The sequence below is a fragment of the Pseudorca crassidens genome, chromosome 20, assembly GCF_039906515.1.
Source record: "Pseudorca crassidens isolate mPseCra1 chromosome 20, mPseCra1.hap1, whole genome shotgun sequence".
Classification (NCBI taxonomy): Eukaryota; Metazoa; Chordata; class Mammalia; order Artiodactyla; family Delphinidae; genus Pseudorca; species Pseudorca crassidens.
Genome location: NC_090315.1, coordinates 52,355,524 through 52,370,968, shown reverse-complemented (window position 1 = coordinate 52,370,968; position 15,445 = coordinate 52,355,524). Strand labels below are relative to the sequence as shown.

Sequence of the window (15,445 nt, the reverse complement as noted above, 5' to 3'; positions counted from 1 at the left end):
GCCAAAAAACCAAAACATAAAACAGAAACAATATTGTAACAAATTCAATTAAAAGACTTAAAAAAAGTTAAAAACAAGAGTAATTTTTTATCTTAAGCCTAAAATGATGATTCCTATTTCTTGCTTCTGAGGGAAACAGCAGTCTTCAGAACCATGAGGAAATCAATCTCTTTCCAGGTTTTCTTTTTTTGTGGAGACTAGGTAAGCAGAAAGGAGATCTGAAACATCAGTGCTTTTGTTATTCTGTTCTACTGAAGAGTAAAGCAAGGCATGAATGACCTTCTAATTTTCAAGAGCCCATTAATGAGTTATTTGATATGCTAAGATAGGCCTGGACTGGGGCGGAAGCTAAATTGTCCTGCACAAAAGGTAGGGGAGTAGGAAAGGCAGAGAGAGAGAAGTCTTTGGGTTTAGGGAGATGGCACACAACCTGGTCGGTGGCCAGGTGACTTGTAAGAAAAGAATATCTGGGATCACTTTAAATCAGCTTAGACCTCTGTGATATAAACCCTCTGATGGTGGTGAGGGTTGTACAACATTGTGGATGCACTGAATGCCACTGAAACGCACACTTCCGAGTGGTTAAAATGGTAAATTGCATGTTGTGTGGACTTGTGATGCTTAATTTTCTGTGTCAATTTTTTTTTTAATTTATTTTAGGCTGAGTTGGGTCGTCACTGCTGCATGTGGGCTTTTCTCTGTTTGCGGCCAGCGGGGGCTACTCTTCATTGTGGTGCGCAGGTTTCTCGTTGCGGTGGCTTCTCTCGTTGCAGAGCACGGGCGCTAGGCACAAGGGCTTCAGTAGTTGTGGCGTATGGGCTCAGTAGTTGTGGCTTGTGGGCTCTAGAGAGCAGGCTCAGTAGTTGTGGCTTGTGGGCTCTAGAGTGCAGGCTCAGTAGTTGTGGCGCACAGGCTTAGTTGCTCCACGGCATGTGGGATCTTCCCGGACCAGGGCTCGAACCCGTGTCCCGTGCATTGGCAGGCAGATTCTTAACCACTGCACCACCAGGGAAGCCCTATGTGTCAACTTGACTGGGCTAAGGATGCCCAGATAACCCATAAAACATTATTTCTGGGTGTGTCTGTGAGGGTGTTTCTGGAAGAGATTAGCATTTGACTGGGTAGCCTAGGTTCAGAGATCAGTCCCCACCAATGCCTGTAGGCATCTTCCAATTCACTGAGGGCCTAAATAGAACAAAATTTCCCAAAAGTGAGAGGAAGGGTAAATTCCTTCTCTGGGCTTGAGCTGGGACATACACTTTCCCTTGAGTTTGGACATCAGCACTTCTGGTTTTCTCAGGCCTTTGGACCGGGACTTAGACCACTGGCCCCCGCCTGGTTCTCAGGCCTTCAGGCTTGCACTGGAATTGTGGCACTGGCTTTCCTGGGCCTCCAGCTTGCAGATGTCGATCGTGTGGTTATGAACTGGTCGGCTGGACCCGTGCCAGGGTCCTATCCCAGGCCAAGACCCCTTGTCTTGGCCAGGGAGGTTCATTTTCCGCTCGGATTTGCACAGCCAATAAAGAAACCGATGCTGAGACTGGGACAGCACAAGCTTTATTCAACAGCCAAAAAGGGAGAAGCAGGAACTTAGTTCGTACATCAACTTCTCAGCCCAATTCGGGGGGAGACACCTAATATATTGGAGGGTTGAAGTAAAAGGGGGGCATATGGAAAGAGTCGGAGGAATATTCATGAGTTGTCTGAGAACCTGGGTATGGTTTGGACCCAGAACTGAAGCAATTCTCCTTTTCAGTCCTTCCATGGGCTTTTCTGTTGTTGTCACAACAGAATCATCAACATCGACTGTCATGGCGCCTGTGGGTGTGTTATTTAGCATATGCTAATGTATTACAATGAGCGTGTAATGAGGCTCAAGGTCGACTGGAAGTCAAATCTTCTGCCATCTTGGGCCTAGCTGGTTCTAACCAGTTCTTATGTTTTTTCTCTTTGCAGCTTCATCCTGAAACTTAGACAAGAGCAATTACTTTCCATTTGAGGGAGGGGCAGGGGTATGATTCTCAGGCAACAGGCTTGGTAACAATGGGGCTTCTCAGCCTCCATTATTGGGTGGGCCAAACCCAATCCCTCATAATAACTCTCCTATGTATCTACATGTGTCCTATTGCTTCTGTTTCTCTGGAGAACCCTGACCAAGATGGTATTCTTCCAGAATCAAAAATAAAAAGCATTTGGGTCCCCAAACTTTAGTGACAACTGCTACACACACAAATGCCTTTCTTGAGTGGTTTTGGGGTAACAAGAGATGCTGTGTTCTGTGGGTTGATGCAGGACAGAGAAGAGGAGAGAACAGTGGAGTAGGTGAGAGCCGGGGATGTAGTGAGTTTGGGGAGAGCCAGCGGAAACACGCGAGGCAGAGTCTAGAAGTCATTCCAACTCTGGCAAAGCCACTAGACTTCCAATAGTATCGGGTTGGCCAAAAGGTTCGTTTGGGGTTTCCCGTAACATCTTACAGAAAAACCCGAGGGAACTTTTTGGCCAACCCAACACAAGGGAGTCAGGGATCACACCACTTGTGGTCACATTTTAAGGGATAGGGTACACCTAGTCAATCATCTGGCTTAACATAAAGATGGAATTAAAAAGGTTCACAAAGACTGTAATCTACGTGCTAGCTTAGAGTTTATCAATTGCTATTTCTATTAGCAATCTCACAGGGCTGTTATAAGGGTCAAAGTTAAATAGCTGTAAAAATCTAATACCTACCAATTTTAACGTCGGGATGCTACCTTTTCACACACTGTTTCCTCTCTTTGCACCTTTTAAGTGGTTCACTTGTCTTCACATTACACTGCATCCATTTGGTAGTTATTGTCTTTGGCTTTTGTTCACCATGCTTTTGCCCTCAATTTCCTCGTCCCTCCAGCAGGCCCCTGATTTTTGCTTCTCTTAGCGCCCTTTCCTGATCATCTGAGCATAGAAATGCCATCTTGCATCAGGCCCGTGGCCTGCCAGGTGAGTGTTATAGCACCCGGGGATAATCCGGGTGAATTATGAAGGTGTTTTGCAATGTAACTCTGAAAGTTCAGGATGAATTTCAAATGCTGTCCATTCCCAGCTAAGGTCTTGTCTGGCCAAGCCTTCAGGGATGGCTCCACAGACATCTGCTGCTGGATCCCAGGAGTGTCTTCTTCTGTTGAGACTCCCTGGAAACCTGAAACTCCTGCTGGCGTGATGGGGGGCGGGCGCGTGTTGTACCCACTGGCCCAAGGCTTCATGCTACCCAGTAAATTAGGAGGCTGAGATGAATCTGGCATCTGAAAAACAGTAGACCCACTTTCAGATTCTACCCCTGACACTTACCCAAATTATGTCAGCGAGGAATTACTTTTTTGTGCATTTGACATTCTTACTTTCCTTTTCCAGATTAGGCAACGATGCTACGGAGTACTTTAATGCTTCTGCTCTTTAAATGTTCATGTTACCAAGTCTAAGCTTGCTCTTCTCGCTGCACGACAGGCCAGTAAATTGGGAGACAAGGTGTTGAGGCAAGGAATAGAGACTTTATTCAGAAAGCTGGGCATCTGAGACGATGGCAGACTAATGTCCTAGAGTACCATGTTATCGGGGTCTGGGTGCCAGTTTCTTTTATAGAACAGAGAGGGGGAGGAGGTGAGGAAGTAAAAAGACCATAAGTCTTGCAAAATATCTCCTGGTTTTGGCCATCCTAGGGGACGGGATGTGTTAATTTCTTCTTTACTGGCCATTCACAGGTGGGCAGGGTCAGGGTGTTTCCCTGTGGCCTGAACAAAGGCACTTTAGTTTAACATTCAGGCAGGGGCAGGGTTCCCCAAGGGAGGCCATTGTGTATGCCAGTAGCTATAGACAGAACAAAAGCAGTGGAAAGCAAAGGTCAAAGTAAAAGAAACAGATCCAACATGGGGTCAGATTTTGTTCTTCCCTGTTACATTCCCGGTGTTTGGCCCACCACCAAGTAAGCAATTAATTAGTGGGAGTAACTTCTATTATTTTCATTGTCCTCACTACATTTCTTTCTCAACCAAACTGGAGTCTCTGTCTACCACAGTGGAACTTTCTGAGACATACGTTTGCTTTGTGCTTCAATTTTCCTAGTTCTACGTTATTAACTAAACCTATGATATCCTTCATACATAAAATTAAAATTTTAATTGGAGCTCTTGGGAAAAAAATATGACTCGTGAATGTAACGTTTTTTGGGTGCAGTCCACAAAAGGTTTTAGGTTTGTGAGTGAGAGTACTCATGAAATTCAGAGTAGAATGAAAGGTATTTATGAAATATGTATTCATTGGGCGCTTAGCTTTTGCATGGTACGTGAAAGGACACTTAGACTCCAAACTCATGCCCTTTGAGTATGCTGCTGTGTCTCTTCAAATGGATGAGAAGGAAGAATGAAGGGAGAACCTGACACACTTGCGTCATCATCCTGGCTGTGTCTCACTAGCTTAGTAACCTTGGCCGGTGACCTTACCTATCAGTGAACCCCAGTTTCCTTCTGTGTTAAAGGGGATTAGAATGACCCCCTCGGAGTGCTGTCGGACAATGAAATGAGGAACCCTACAGAACATTACCTGGCAAAACGTTTGGCCCAGTGTGACTCACAGAATATGAGTCCCCACCGCTCTTCCCCATTCTGGGGGCAATGGCGTCGACGTCCCTGCTGCTGCTACTGTTATAGCTTAGCTGTTCTACAGCAAGAGAGCTTCCAAAGTTTTGCTGAGTGTGTTACGTTACACTCCTCTGATGGATTATGTCCCAACCATTAACAACGGTGGTGCAGGGAATTTTAATACCTGCAACATATATTCCACATATAATACTAGTGAAACAAAGCCATTCACAAAAGTATATTGAATGCAGTTCTCAACTATATAAAACAGTGCTTCCAGAAGGAAGGTACCATGATAGCTGTGGTCATCTTTGAGGGGTGGATGATGAATTACGCTTGTTCTCTCATCATACTTTATTTTTCTGAGGTTTTCAAAAACAGCTTGTATTGGTCTTGTCATCATTAAAAAACAAATACTTATTACTGTTTTTAACTTAAGCCCGATCTGCAGACCTTCCATACTCAGTCTACTTGTCAGGCAAATTATCTGCTTTCTTTGTGGCGGGGGCGGGGGGGGGGTTGTTTTTGTCTGCATTCTCTTTCTGTGCTTTTAAACCAGAGAACTGTTTCCTAATGAGAGCAGTGTGTTCAAAGCTGCATGTCTGCAAGAGATCTTTCATTTACTGTACGGTTAACTCATTGGGCAAAGCAATATTTAGGCAATCCTGAAGAAGGGTTTTTTTTTTTTTTTTTAGGCATGAGGGAGCATGGGGTGGGGGGTTTAATTGTGATGATTTTCCTCTGTGTCGTTTAGCAGTTTCCAGGGCTTTTCATTATGGCAGCACTGGGCCATTTGAGGTACCTGCTTTCTAATCAGCGCTGGCTGCCTTCCAGTCAGCCTTGGCGGAAACTCACTAGGCACAGGGTTTAATTGGGGCCACCCACCATGGAAGCGCTTCCCCCCTTTGTCCGGAGAGATGGAAGCTCTTAATGTAATGCACATAAAAACGTCCAGTACTGCAGAGCAGGCACCAGCGCTCTGATGTCCCAAGGCTGTTATTATGTCCCAGTTCAATGTCAGGTTTTCAGAGAGACTCCATGCAATCGCAGGGGATGCTTGAACTCTCAGAAAGAGAGCAATAGAAAATATTGGGTTGTAGTCTGGACACCACCCCTGATGTTTGGAACCTCTCTAAATAGATCCCAGACTCCTGTAAAAATTTGAAATCAGCCCCCTCCCAACCCTTTTACAATGATCCCTCTGGCACCTTGGATTCCTTCAATTAATTCCTTGCAGAAGCCAGTTGAGTTCCAGTCCTTGGTTTTAAGTGATCAGCCTCTTGAAATGGTGCCCGGTAGCCTTTTGGAAACGCCAGCCTCAGGCAGGGTGGGGACCAAAGTGACTACGCAGCTTCTGGAAAGAGACTGCCTGCGCAACGGGGTGCAGGCCCCATACAGCACTCCTGGTGGGCAGGTGATTGTGTAATTGGGTAGATGGGGTGTCTAGCAGCCCAGATCAGGGTGGTGGTTCAGGTGATGCAGGTTAATCAAGGGAAACAGAACTTCTTTTGTGCTTAAAATTGGAAATGTTTAATGTGGATGTGACTGTGGCATCTGCCAGCCTCCTACTGGCTGTGCTTCCCGGGATAACACAGTTGGCATCCTAGAAATAAAGAGTGGACCTGCTTTGCCCACCCCCAGCCATCGCAGGGAGAGGGATGGAGAGAGGCAGGGAGAGCGAGAGAATGCATGCTAATGAGACTGCCACTTAGCAAGTGCTTCATCGAGCGCCGCCCCTGACGGTCATGAAGATCCCTAGTTCTCTTCCGTCCATCCCTGGGAGACAGTACTGTTTTTATCGCCATCTTGTAGATGGGGAGACTGAGGCTTCTAGAGGGCACGAGGTTATCCAGGTTTACCCAGTGGTGTCGCCATCCTACCTGTTTGACTCTACGGCAGCCCTTCTGAAACGTTCACGTGTGGACAACCACCCGGGGACCTGGGTCTCATGCACGTTCTTGATTAGCGCAGGACGTGATTCAGGCCCGAGGCTGGAACTGAGATGCTGCAGGTGACGGGAAGCCTGCTGGTCCGGGGATTGTACTCTGAATATAGAGGAAACAGACAGCGGTTGGGTCTTGACTAGCTGCAGTTTACATTCACCTGGAGCCAGGGGGCTTTAAAAATGCTCCTGATGGGCATTGAGACCCCCTAATTCAGGATCTCTGGGGTTGGGATTTGGCCAGTGTGCACCCAGGTTGAGGCCATCTGCAGAGTTGGGGAGTCCTATGGCTGAGATGATCACGGTAAGCCTCAAGGCCCTTAGGTTTACTTGAACAACAACGAGAATGAACGGTTTGGTTAGGAAGGGGAGGGGAAAAAAGAAAGACCACTGTGTCCTGGAGGGTGAGGTACGGGATACAAAATGAGGCCATGCTGGGGAATAAGGGAGGGAGTGAAAACCAATAAAAAGAGCTGGAGCTAGTTCACAGGCAGGTGTGGGGCCAGTTGGGTGGTGGATTCTATCTGTCACAGGAGGTGGGAGTAATGAGGTTCCCTGGTTGGGACTCGCCAAGGAGGGCTCTCTCAGCAGCCTGGATTGTTTTCCTTCCAGGCAATGAGGTTTCCATTCAACACAGTATCACTGTGAGTGAGCCCTGTTCCTGGTACTGGAAACAAAGATGTCGATGGCATCGTCTCTGCTCTAAGCAGGCGGTGACAGTTGGGGTGGGGTCTGGCCTCCACTGTGCTTGTCTCACTGACCGATCAGAGGCTGAGGGAATGATAGGTTGTAGGAACACAGGGAGATGGACTTAACCCAGCCAAACTCAGCCCAACCCACCCAGCCACAGTGATCAGGGGAGTCTGTCCTAGATGAGATGCCCCTTCTCTTCAGTCTCAGGGGTGACGCACGCTGAGGGCCTGAATTAAAGCAATCACGGTGAGGATGAGGGACTGATCTTGAGGCATCCTGAGGTTTGATGGCAAATATCTCCCCCTCCACATCCGAAAAATACAACAAGCTAGTGAATATAACAACAAAATCAAACCACGGGGGGAAAGTGGTGGGGTGGGGGTGGGATGAACTGGGGGATTGGGATTGACATGTATACACTAATATGTATAAAATAGGTAACTAATAAGAACCTGCTGTGTAAAAATAAATAAAATTCAAAAAAAAACCAGACCTAAAAACACACACAAAAAAACAGACCCACAGATACAGAGAACAAACTAGTGACTTCCAGCGGGGGTGGGGCACTATAGGGTCGGGGAGTGGGGTGTACAAACTATTGGGTGTAAGACGGGCTGCAAGCATGTATTGTACAACACGGGGATATAGCCAGTATTTTGTAATAACTGTAAATGGAGTGGAACCTTTAAAATTGTATTAAAAATAATTTAAAAAATAAAAGAAGTTGATCAGCAGAAAAAAATAAATCTCCCCCCTCCCGGCTTTGCCTCCCAAATTCAGGGGAGATGCCCAAACTTCCCAGCTTGGGGTTCTGGGCAGATGGCGGCAGACGGAGAGTAGCTGATGGTTCAGGCTTGGTGCCTTGTTGAGTTTAGGTGCCTCTGATGCAGCCAGTCAAATTGCCCTGTAAGTGGCTAGAAATGTGTGTCTAGAGCTTGGAACAGAGATTTGAGCTGGAAAAAGAGATCTGGGAGACACCGGCACATCAGATGGGATGTGAATGTCCAGGAACGGAAGAGGTGATCTTATGAGAAAAGACAAGGGGAGGGAATGGAAGTCTGTGGATGCCAACCTTTAATGGACGTAAAAAGGGTGGGAAATTTTTTGATAAGTAAAACTTAAACAAGAAAGGAGAAAACAGGACAAGGTAATGACCTGGAATCTGAGCAGGTGAGAGGTTTTTGAAGAGGAAGCAGTGACCGTGAATTTCAAGTGCCACAACAATTTAAAGACGACACACTGCCAGGGGCTCAGTCTCTCTCTCTCGCAAACATTTTTAATGGTTCTGAGCGAAAGGAGCAGGCTTTACACATTTTGATCTCTCTGTATTTGGTTATTTATTTATTTATTTATTTTTTTGCGCTACGCGGGCCTCTCACTGCTGTGGCCTCTCCCGTTGCGGAGCACAGGCTCCGGACGCGCAGGCTCAGCGGCCATGGCTCACGGGCCCAGCCGCTCCGCGGCATGTGGGATCTTCCCGGACCGGGGCACGCACCCGTGTCCGCTGCATCGGCAGGCGGACTCTCAACCACTGCGCCACCAGGGAAGCCCTGTAATTTATTTTTTTGTTGAAGTATAGTTGATTTTATTTCTCTTATTTTAAAATAGCTTTTCTCATCTCGTGATTATGAAATTACCCTTTGGAGTCTGGCCTTGGTGGGGACAGTTTCAGGAGACTGAGGGCAGAAGAAGTGAAGGGTAAATGGCCAATGCATTTACCGTCACCTACACGGTCCGGCCTTTTGAAAGGGCACTCCAAGAGAGTGGGAACACATGGGAAGGATGCTGAGTACATGGGGGGAAACGATGAAATTGGTCATTTAGAAATTGTAATGCAGCACTCAGCAGTGAGTGGGATGGATCTCTGCTCCCATTCACTTCCCCAAGCCAAGATAAGGAAAGGCTTAAGAAAAGATTGCAACCCAAGCTGGGCACTGTGGATGGCTGTGTCCTGCCTGGGCTTGAATTGAAATGGAATCCAATAGGTCCTAGGCTTCTAAATCCTGCCCCCAAAGGAGTCAGTAGCCCAGAGGCGCACTCTTGTCCTAATTTGCAGAGCTTCCAAATTTTGGCTGCTTTACTTCGAATGCTGCCTCAGAAGGGCACACCATTTTTTTTCATTTAATTTTTATTTTATTTTGGGGTACAGGTGATTTACAGTGTTGTGTTAGTTTCAGGTGTACAGCAAAGTGATTCAGTTGTACATACACAGAGAAAGATAAATATCACATGATATCATATCATACTGTACGTGGAATCTAAAAAGATGATACAAATTAACTTATTTACAAACCGGAGACAGGCTCACAGACTTCGAAAACAAACTTACGGGTGCACCATTTTTGAATGCACACTGTGTCTAGGAGCTGCAGCCCTTAAATCTAATGGAAGATACCAGGATCCAGCCTGGAGTTTAGATGAAAGAATATTCAGATGACATCCATCTCTAAGCAACAGTTCACAGCTGAAGGAAGTGGAGTGGCTACAGGAATAAGGTTCAAAGAAGTTCCCCAAAAAGGGGAGAAGAGCTATCATTTAACAAGCACCAGTGGTTTGGGGTTCTGCATCAGACATTTTCTGTTTTATTCAACCCTCATGAAAAAAAAAGATGTGAAATAAGGATTGTTCAGCCTGTGTGACAGATGAACACATAAAAGACTGCGTTCAAGGTCACATAGCAAAAATACAAGGACTACTTTGACTGAAACCCAATACAAACCAACTTAAAAGGCAAAGGAATTGGAAAGAGCTTTCTTGGCTTAAATGGCAGTGATTTCAAGGATTAAAGGCGCAGGTACGAGAATCATGGTCTCAAACTGGAGCGTGCATATTTTCCTCTTTCCTTCCTCCTCGATGGATTTCATTTTTGCAGCTCAAGAGGATGGCTGCTGCAATATCCAGGCTTTAATCACATATCGTGACAACCTCAGCTGAAACACGGGTTTATTCTCTCCAATTGTGTAGATCAGCACGAGCAAATGATTCTAACAAGTTACACTTGAGTCCAGACCACTGCGCGCCCTCCCCCCCCCCCCGCCCCCGCCCAACCCCGCGTTGGCCAAACATTTTTTGCCCAAAAGAAAGTGTTATTATGTTTGGGCAGGTCTAAATCATGGATTAAACCAGAAGAACGGAGATGGAAATGTTTAGAAGGCAAATCACTCTCTCCAAAATTCAAAGATCTAATCAAATAACAAATCCTTCCTGCTCATAACTGTATCAAGGAGCCAATCCCAAGCCCGTCCTTTATTCTTTCTATTATACTTTGCTTTCTCCGTGAATAAAAAAAGACTCAAAGGCATCTCAGAAGCTTTAAACCCTATTGGCTAGGAAGCAGTGCTGGCATTCACATGGAGGTGTAAGTACAGTGGGCCACAATTACGGGTTTGTAATATATTTGGTTACATCAGAAACACCCAGGTGTTGGTTCAAAGACAGATGTCTGGGCCTCCTCCCAGACCCACTTAATTGGAATATTCATAGGGATGCCCAGAAATGTCAGGTCTAACAACTGCCCAGGTGATTTTGATTAGCAGTAGTTGTTCCCAATCTTGGCTGTCCCGGGCTTCGGGCAGATGGGCTGGTGTTAAACCTGTGAGTTTGGGAGTCATCAGGGCAGATGTCTAAGCCTGCGCGTGATGAGATCTGGTGGTTGAGAAGGAGAGAATACTTCATGTAGACAAGAGTCATTTCCCTTTCTCCAGCAGCCTGAGATTTTCCAGAGCTTTGGCAAAATATATGCTCCATTCTTTGCTGCACAGAGAGTGCAGAACTTGGCCTTGAGTTCGTCTGTGGGAATAGGGAGTCTAGTTGTAACGCTGCCTCTCCAGTCTGGAACAGACAAGCTACTTTTAATTGTAGGGCTTGGGAAAGGGCTGAAAATAGAGCCGTGAAGCAGCACATGTAGACAGAGCAAGGGAAGCTGAGATGAATAGAGAAAGTCTTAACATAGAGACAGTCAGACAAGCGCAGGTTGCAAAGAGAAGAAATTGATGCCTGTGTCCCAGGAAAGCGGCATGATCGACTAAATATAATTTGAGCTGAGAGAACAGTTGGTAGTTCCTAAATTGGGTTTGCGGACGATCTCCTGTCACTAATGAAAACCCGTCTATGCGTGTCATTTGCTTGAATTTCACTCTTTATTTTGCATGGTGAAGGAAACACTTTATCTTTCTGGATGGTTATCTCTAAAGAAGATGCTGCTCTGTCCTCCTCCCTTTCCCCCTCCCCACTGTTTTTGAGGATGCGGTTGTAACTGCACCTTGTTTTCTGAGACATTGGCCAGGAGGCAGCCCTTGCCTCTCAGGGCTCAAGGATGGAAATCCGTTTCCATCTCTTTATTTTTCTTTTTGGCTACTGTGTTGAAATAAGTCCCGTTTACTGTTTCTAGGTTACCCTGTTCTAGGTTCGGATACTTGTTTCTAGGTTACCCCGTTCTAGGTTCGGATACTTGGCTTTGGACATCTTTCTCTTTGGACATGAAAATGCCTTCTACAGGAAACCGTCAGGAACCTGACGGACCATTCAGTGCCGCTTTAAAATGCCAGAGGAGGGGCAGCATCCCTCTGTGAAAGTCAGCTGTGATGGGAGAGGGGCTAAACGTTTCTTCCTTTCTGTGCAAGAGACCCTTGCATCCTCATGGAGCAGAGATCAAGGAAAAAGTGAATCAATAACAGGGATCACCATTTATTTCTTGCTCTGACCAGGAGGAGGTATGTGACTTAAAGCATATTATCTTGAAAAAGAGGTTAAACTTATGTCAGTGTAAAAAGATGAGAAACCAATACCTAGAACTGTGCCACTGATTTTAAAGGACGGAAAAGAGTGAAACTGTGTGATCTCTCCATTTCCATTTCCCCACCATTCCCTCCCTCCCTCACTCTGCCCCTCTGTCCCTCCCTCCCTTCCTTCCTTCCTCTCTTTCTCTTTCCTCCCTTCCTTCCTCCCTCCCTCCCTTCCTTCCTTCCTTCCTTCCTACAAATACTTACTGAATGTCTTATCTGTGCCAGGGTCTGGGCTAAGTATGACAGAATACATCATGAAAGGGATCATTTTTTTCTTTTCCCCATTTGTTCATGCAATGTTTGTATCCCTCTCCCAAACTCATATATTGAAACCTAATCCACAGTATGATGGCATTTAGAAGGGAGGGCTTCGGGAGGTCATGAGGGGTCATGAGGGTCATGAGGGGTCATGAGGGCTGAGGCCTCATGAAAGGGATTAGTGCCCTTGTAGGAGAGATCCCTCGCCCCTGCCACCTTGTGAGGACACAGCAAAAAGGCCATCTATGAACCAAGAAGCAGGATCTCACCAGACACCAACCGAATCTGCTGGTGCCTTGATCTTGAACTTCCCAGCCTCCAGAACTGTAAGAAATATGTGTCTGTTGTTTCTAATCCACCTAGGCTGTGGTATTCTGTTATAGCATGTCAAATGGACTGAGACAGATTACTATGAACTTTAGATATTCTTTATAGTGTCTTAGATTTATAGTTTTAAAATCAGCTCAGATTTAGATTTCCAAGTAATTTAGAAGCTGGTGCTCCTTTGCACTTCACAGCTGAAAGGACCATGTGCTCCCGCCTCTCTGTCACCATCTAGAGGCAATTTATACATATTGCAGGGCTAGTTCCTGGAATATCGAGTGTGGAAAATCATCCCAGAAGTTGGGGCTTGCAGTGTTTGTGTGTCAGCCCCACAGAATAAATTGGACCCAGGCATCTGCAAATGAATGGAATGGGAAGTTTTTCTCACGTAGGAGTATATGAGACGGGGGTCTTGATTTCTGTACCAAACCATGGAGGGTCGGGATCTCCTGGGTGCAAACGTTTCCGAGGGTACGGGAGAAGAGCTGTAAAATCAGTGGGGGATGGGACACTTAGAGGAAGTTCGAGAGGAGGCCTCCAGTCCCTCAGCGGTGGGCACTCAACAAATACTTGTCCCATTGAATGAGAAGCTATGAGGCTCCACATCAATGGAGAAAAATGCCACAGAGTAGGACTGGAGTCCACACTATTCATCCAGGTTCTCACTAGGGGTGATTTGGTTTCCCAGGGACATCTAGTAACATCACAACGTTTTATCACAATTCTGAGGGTGCTACTGGCATGTAGTGGGTAGAGACCAGGGACACTGCTTAACATCCTACAATGCACAGGATGGCTTCCACCACAGAGAATTATCCAGCCCCCAAGGTCAATAGTACAGAGGGTGAGAAGCACAGGTAAGAAGTGTTCTCTGAGACTCAAGCCCTGACCATGGTGAGGAACCTCTACTCCTGGTCGCAAAAGAGCAAGACCAAAGGGGTGTGGATGACTCCATGCAAAGGTGTCTCACGGGAGAGATGCAGATCAGGGACATGGTTTCACTGGGCCAAGTGTGAGCACACCACGCACCCCTCCAGCTTCCTTTAGAAGCATAAAGCACTGAAGTTACCTGTATCAGAATCACCCACAGCTGCTTGCTACAAATGCATATTTGGGCCCAACACCGAATCTCCTGAATCAGAACGTCCACGGCTGGTGGCCCAGGCATCTGTATTTTAAGCCAGCGTCATGGGTGATTTTGATGCACATTCAAGTGTGACATAAGATGGATAAGCAAAAGCAATTCCGGGTACCGTCTGTTCTTATTTTTAAAGCCCACTTATAAAGGGCTCAGAAGGACATGCACTTAATCCTTGCGATGCTTTTGCTATATTGTGCTGAACTCCCGTTTTACAGATTATACAATGGAGGCCACAAGAGCTTAAACAGATTACGTCGTGAAACCCACGTGATTTGTTTAACCTAGATTTTCTCACCGTGAGGCCTTTCCACACAGAAGCTGTGCCACCTTCTCTGCTTTTCTAGCCCCAGCTTTAGATCTTCACTGATGCATCCAGTGAAACAGACCCTGAACACACACACACACACACACACACAATCTTAAATCTAAATTTCTTACATGCTTCACCCACAGCCCACAAGGTCCTGTTGACCTGGCCATCTGCTATTTCTGTCTCTCCCTCCGGCCTGTAGGCCTTCCATCATGGCAGGTACGTTTCCTACTTCAAGACCTTCACTTACACTGTGCTCTGTCTCCGGACATGCAAGACCTCACTCCTTTCTTTCTTTATAAAACTGACCCCCTCTCTTTGGTCCTCTTTGAAATGTCAGCTCCTAACAGACATCTTACAGTTACACGCCCACTCTTAGACCCCCTCCAATTAAATTAGATTCTGCTCTTATTCTTTCTAACTTAGGACCCCATTCTTTTCCTGTAGACTATTTGTGATCATTTTGGTTCTGGTATGGTCGAGTTATTCCTTGAGGGTCTTTTCCATTAGCCTGTGAGGAGAATATATTTTGTTCATCACTGCAAACAGTGGGGATCGAAAGATCAAATAAACGTGGCGTGTAATCAGCAGGCACCCGGCAGAGGGGATGCGCATTCGTGGCGATGGCAGCAGTGTATGTTACGGCTCATTTCTGCACGTTGCGGGGTCTGGGGCCAGGATTCAATCTTGAGGAGCTGGAAACGCGGTCACTTGAAGAGGTGAGGCCACCGCCGGCCAGCCTGGGTTTTCACACGCTGCAGCCGGTGGCAAGGCTCTTGCTTCCAGCCCTCCAGGCCGCCTGAGATTTGCGAGTTACCGGGATTACTCTCTGGGTAGCGAGGTACTCTGGAGCCCAGCCAAGCCCGGTTTCCTCAACCTTATCAAGGGGTTAATAAGGCCCACCTTTGCAAGGAGAGGGTCCGAGGTGAGCGAGATAAAGCAGAGGAGGGCGGCTGGCCCTTTGAGGTATTGAGAACGCTAAATACCTGGGCTGTCTCGCCAGGAGACTTGTAAAACAGAAGTCTGCACCGGCAGCGAGAGAAGTCGCGCCACTCACCTGAGTGCCGCCCTGCTCGGCTCATCCCTCCGTGCGCTTCAGTGACGTTTTCCCAGCCTGGCCCAGGGCGCTCTCCTCCCTCCCTCGGCGGTCGCTCCCTCCCTCCCCCTTCCTCTCCCCCAGCCTCCCCTCCCCGTGCGCCCCCTCCCTCGGAGCGGGAGCGGGGAATCCCACGCCCTTGCACCAGCCCGGGGGCTCGGACGGGCCCGGGAGCCGCTGGTCGCCAATCACCGTGCGGTGGAGAGGCGGGCGCTCGGCTCCGGCGCGCTGGGGGAGCCAGCTGGCTCTGCTGGCCCCGGGAGCCTCAGACGCTCACCCCGACACAG

General features: G+C 47.1%; 1 long non-coding RNA gene across 1 annotated transcript; it reads right to left on the bottom strand.

Moving 5' to 3' along the window:
* Positions 1 to 1,550: 1,550 nt before the first annotated feature.
* On the bottom strand, positions 1,551 to 15,213 carry LOC137214757 (uncharacterized). Its single transcript, XR_010939029.1, has 4 exons — positions 15,120 to 15,213; positions 6,491 to 6,655; positions 2,728 to 3,278; positions 1,551 to 1,969 (listed from the first exon to the last, which is right to left on the bottom strand). It is a non-coding gene; the product is annotated as an uncharacterized lncRNA (long non-coding RNA).
* Positions 15,214 to 15,445: the final 232 nt, after the last annotated feature.